A 6,000-nucleotide genomic window follows, 5' to 3' on the forward strand; every position below is an offset into this window, starting at 1 on the left:
TAACACGTCCAAGTGGAACCTATTATTCCAAGACCTATGGATTAAAATGTACTTTGTTCATCAATTACACTTGCATATTAGGTTTTGAGTTAGTTGTGTACATTGGGATATCGTCATTTTAAGACAGGCTCCACCTCTACATATTTTGAACACATCCTGTAACTACACACTATTGCAAGCTTTACCATATGAATACCAGAGAAGGAAAAAAACCTTTATTATGTGGGGAGAGGAAAACCCCACATGTCGCCACTTGCACTACTGGCTTTATCTGGGATCATAAAATACTACAGCACTTGGTCATAAATAGCACTAACCCCCTAAGGATACACTAACCTAATGTAGTAGAGGCGTGCAGACAGAAGCCTTGGCGTGTGAAAGTCTGTAAAGTGCCAGAAGGAACTCCACTCAGAGACCTTTTCCTCCAATCATCATTTGTATTCTTCAATGTAAGCGATTAGTGTGTAAGATGTATTTTCCAGCATAGGCTGTTACTGCAGACATCACAGTCTGTTCATTAATAATACCAGTTGCCAAAGGAATCCTACCTTCCTAACAGTAAATTACCATAATGTAAGGGACAGGGTAACTACCTCCAGTTGAGCAAGAACTAAAGAATGTACAGAAAGTGTCTTGTGTCAAATTGTCTGCCCAAAGGAGAAACTCAAGCCAGATAGCAGACACTGCCATGGTTTTCCTGCGAAAAGAACGCTGATCCAAGACAAATGAAGGGTTAAAAAGGGGTTTCTAAGGCCCTGTGCGCACTTACCGGATTTTGCCGCGGATTTTCCGCGGATTTGCTGCATGTTTCGCTGCAGAAAATGTTCATAACATCTCTGCAGTGAATCACCAGCAAATCCTATGGAGAAAAAAAATCCTGTGCGCACTAGGCAGAATTTGACACCTGCATGTTTTGCTGCGGAAATCCCGCAGCAAAAACAAGTGCATGTCACTTCTTTTCCGCAGGTAGCTGCAAGTTTTCCCTAATCTAATGTAAAAATCACGCAGGGAACAGCTTGCGGAAAAACCGCACCAAATCCGCAACAAAACGCGACAATCCGCATGCGGATTTTGGTGCGGATTTTTTCCGCAGGTGATAACATCTTTGTGAGCCTGCGGAATTTACGCAAGGAAATTTCATTTCCCAGTGCGCACATAGCCTAAGTATGTTTGTAAGACAGCAGAAGAGGTTCCTGCACCCACCAGCCATTATTCTCATTTTGTGGGCATGTTCTACATGGGTTGTTTTCATGCATACGATTGTAAAGGGCTTAGTGATGCTCCTAATAGTATATCTCTTGGTATAGAGTCTAGCATTTGATATACTGTATATCTAAATATAACCTAGAATAAAACCACTGCAGTAAGTAAATAAATAGTAGCAATACATATAAAAAACATAATGTACTTGGCAGATATTATTTATTTTTTTTTTATAAAAATAGCATAAGTGTCATCCCACTGTGAATGACTGTACCCAATCTGCATTGGTAGGTCCACAGATGCCAATAGGGACCTACTCTAAGCGGTATTTTGCACACTACGACATCGCAAGCCGATTGTAGCGATGCCGCCCCCGTCGCAGCTGCGATATCTTGTGATAGCTGCCGTAGCGAACATTATCGCTGCGGCAGCTTCACATGCACTTACCTGCCCTGCAACGTTGCTCAGGCCGTCGAACCGCCTCCTTCCTAAGGGGTTCTTTGCACACTACGACATCGCAGGTGTGATGTCGGTGGTGTCAAATCGAAAGTGACGCACATCCAGCGTTGCTGTCGACATCGGAGTATGTGAATCATTTTTGATACAATTTCGACGCTTTTGCGCTCGTTAATCGTATCATCGGTGTAGCGTCGGTCATTTCCATAATTTCAGAAGGACCGATGTTACGATGTTGTTCCTCGTTCCTGCGGCAGCACACATCGCTGTGTGTGAAGCCGCAGGAGCGAGGAACATCTCCTACCTGCGGCTCACGTCGGCTATGCGGAAGGAAGGAGGTGGGCGGGATGTTTACGTCCCGCTCATCTCCGCCCCTCCGCTTCTATTGGCCGCCTGCCGTGTGACGTCGCTATGACGCCCCACGACCCGCCCCCTTAGGAAGGAGGCGGGTTGCCGGCCAGAGTGACGTCGCAGGGCAGGTGAGTGCATGTGAAGCTGGCGTAGCGATAATGTTTGCTAAGGCAGCTATCACAAGAATCACATCTGCGACGGGGGCGGGGACTATCACGCTCGGCATCGCAAGCATCGGCTTGCGATGTCGCAGCGTGCAAAGTACCCCTAAGACTGAATTCAGACCTCTGTTTATGGACCACGATGCACGGCTTAGCTGTGGGTCTCCTGATCTAAACTTGACAGCCTCATTCCAATATAGGAGGCTGACAAGGTCTGGTCAGGAGAGGCACAGCCACTCCGTGCATCGTGGTCCATACATGGACAATGTTTCACAGATGTCTGATTCAGCGTAGGCTACTGTAGAGGAATAAGGGGATCTTCAATGATATTCTATTAATGCCTTTTCTTTGGGGGTCCAACACCTGGCACCCCCACGTATCAACTGTTATTAGCTGAGATTCAAGAGAAGAGGAGCTGAGCTGCAGTACTTGGCCATAATATGTCCCCATAGTAAAGTTTTCTAGGAGATCTTTTACCATCTAGAGGGAACACGAGGAATTATTACTATGTAACAGACACAGTGGTGGGCATTATTTGGGGCAGTAAGAGGATCAGTAATGGGAACACTGCAGAGGCTCAGTATTGGGGTATCAGTAGGATGAGGCATTTGTGCGCAGTACAGCTCCAGTCTGTGTTTATATCTCGTGGCCTCTTGAGTTAATAACAGCTGATCGGAGGGGGTGCTGAGTGTTGGACACCCACAGATTTGATATCTATACATATCCTAAGGTTTATTATGTGAGTGAAGAACCCCTTTAGAGGTTATATCTATGGTGCTCAAGAATGATGTGTTATTAGTTCTTATCTAGCAAGGTTAGTGGTGGAGAAAGGAAATGCTTATTAATACAGCCCCAAATCTACTCAATACTACCGTAGCTGCATAAAGGTATGTAAGGAGCAGCCCTATCTGTGACTGCATACATGAACAGTCTGGCCCTGTGGGTGCTTCCGGTGACCGGCGTGGTTGCTGCACCTCAGTGGGAACCTTCAGCCTCGGAGTCCCATAACAATGGCATTGGCTACGATGACCCTGATGGGTATACTCCAAAGTATTGTAGGTACACAAGTACAGTATAGAATCCCTGGAGCGGGTACCTAGTCCTCACAGCGCTGCACTCTTCTATGTTGTGCACAGCAATGCTTGCTGCAGGGCTGTTACGACAAGAGTGCTTGATTTGGTATTTAACCTATCCCGAATGTCTCCGGTTTCTTTTTGCACAACCTTGATGAACTGTTCATAACATTGATATCTGAGTCATAGGAATCTTGTGAAGAAATAACACATTGGGCGTGACTAAACTCCCTTAAAGACAAACTCCTCCTTTGGCTATATATGTCCAGATCTAGAATCTGGTATCTCTAGTATCTTTGTACCGTATTTACCCCTTTTGCTGACTTTCTTATGTCGCTGCTTCTTTTTACTCTGTTACCTGCAGGCATGCTGTTCTAACTGGTCTTTTTATTTTATGTTTTATTATTTATGTGATTTTTAGTTTTTTGTGTTTTTTTTTGTTTTTTTTATGCTATTGGATAGGAAATAACTTGAAGCTTTTGTTTAACCACTAGAACCTTCACCCATCGTGAGATTATGTACACTGATGATACATATGTTCTTACGGGAGTGCCGAATCCCAGCTGAGCGCAGCACTCTACTATCTCTGGAGGTCCCATTAAGAATGATTGGAGAGGCAGCGTGCATGATCGACCACTGGTCCATTCACATGGGGCTGAAGAGGCCCAGTTCTTGGAACTGGTGGGGTTCACAGCAGTTGGACCACAGCAATTGGGTAGTTATTACCAACCCCACAGATAGGGAAATAACTTTGAAACTTGAGAATACACCTTTCAAGGGAATCTGTCAGCAGGTTTTCGCTACCCCATCTGAAAGCAGCATGATGTAAAGGAAGAGACCTTGATTTCAGAGATGTTACTTATGGGGCTGCTTGGTGTCATCTTGATAAAATAATTATCTGCTGCCGATCTACCAGTTTTCTAAATGTTGAGCTCGTTATAAACTGTACAGCATACACATAAAGCTGCTAATCAGTGGTAGAGGCGGGGTTATATTGAACTTATGATTATGGAAGACTACCTGGCAGCAGGTTTACTAGTCCTCTAGTGATCTTCTGCTAAATAAAGGGAATCTGTCAGCTGGCTTTTGCTACCTGAGACCAGCATGATGTAGGCAAAGAAATCCTGAATCCAACGATGTATCACTTAGATTACTGAGTGCAGCAGTTCTTACACAGTCAGAATTTTTAGCTTTAATCATGTAGCAGAGCTGTGAGAGAGAACTGTCCGTCCACACCAGGCTCTCTATAGATATTGTACATTGACAGTGAGGTGTCATTCAGTGGAGGGGTCTTGTCGGACAGTCGTGCTTGTGACTTTGTAGTGTGTGCAATGATAAGGGTCCTGCTGCTTATGTTTAATCTCTTTTTTTTATTGAAAAATTAAGGTTGGATACAATAACCAGGGCTGCAGACCAAGGCAAACCCCCAAATAAAGACAAAACAAAAAAAAACCCCAAAAAAAACAAGAATGCAATGAAACATGAAAGGCATTGCATGGTTGTAGCCATATACAGTTTGTTACACTAAAGAACATTTAAGAACATTGATATCATTCTGTTATGAACCATTATTGAAGTACTAGAAGGTGGCCCGATTCTACGCATCGGGTATTCTAGAATTTACGTATTGTGTAGTTAATGTATGATTTTTGTTGTCTGTAGTTACCAAGTGTTTGTGTAGGCGCTGTACATGTTCTGGGTGTTGTCTGGGTGTGGGGGGGTGAGAGCGGTGTTGTTTGTGTGTTGCGTTATTTGTGGAGCTCTGTGTGTCAGTAGTGTGTGTGTTGTGCGGTTTGTGTGGGTGTGGAGTGCGTGTGTGTGTTTTGGGGGAGGTATGTTTTGTGCAATGTGTGTGTTGTGCGGCATGTGCGTATATTTGTGCCGCGGTGTTTCTGTGTTGGGTGTTGTGTGTGTGCGGCGTTGTCTGTGTGTGTGGGTGTCTGTGTAGGGCAGTGTTTGTGGTTGCCAGTGTATGTGTGGTGTGTTATGCAGTGCGTGTGTGGCAGTGTGTGTGTGTGTGTTTTGGGGGGAGGTGTGCACCCCCCATCGTGCTCCATCCCCCATGCTGCACACCCCCCCATCGTGCTCCATCCCCCATGCTGTGCACCCCCCATCGTGCTCCATCCCCCATGCTGCGCACCCCCCATTGTGCTCCATCCCCCATGCTGCGTACTCCCCATCGTGCTCCATCCCCCATGCTGCGCACTCCCCATCGTGCTCCATCCCCCATGCTGCGCACTCCCAAACGTGCTCCATCCCCCATGCTGCGCACTCCCCATCGTGCTCCATCCCCCATGCTGCGCACCCCCCATCGTGCTCCATCCCCCATGCTGCACACTCCCAATCGTGCTCCATCCCCCATGCTGCGCACGATGCCCCCATCGTGCTCCATCCCCCATGCTGCGCACTCCCCATCGTGCTCCATCCCCCATGCTGCGCACTCCCCATCGTGCTCCATCCCCCATGCTGCACACTCCCCATCGTGCTCCATGCCCCATGCTGCGCACCCTCCATCGTGCGCCATCCCCCATGCTGCGCACCCCCCATCGTGCTCCATCCCCCATGCTGCACACTCCCCATCGTGCTCCATCCCCCATGCTGCGCACGATGCCCCCATCGTGCTCCATCCCCCATGCTGCGCACTCGCCATCGTGCTCCATCTCCCATGCTGCGCACTCCCCATCGTGCTCCATCCCCCATGCTGTGCACTTCCCATGGTGCTCCATCTCCCATGCTGTGCACTTCCCATGGTGCTC

The sequence above is a fragment of the Anomaloglossus baeobatrachus genome, chromosome 1 (assembly GCF_048569485.1).
Source record: "Anomaloglossus baeobatrachus isolate aAnoBae1 chromosome 1, aAnoBae1.hap1, whole genome shotgun sequence".
NCBI classification, from domain to species: domain Eukaryota; kingdom Metazoa; phylum Chordata; class Amphibia; order Anura; family Aromobatidae; genus Anomaloglossus; species Anomaloglossus baeobatrachus.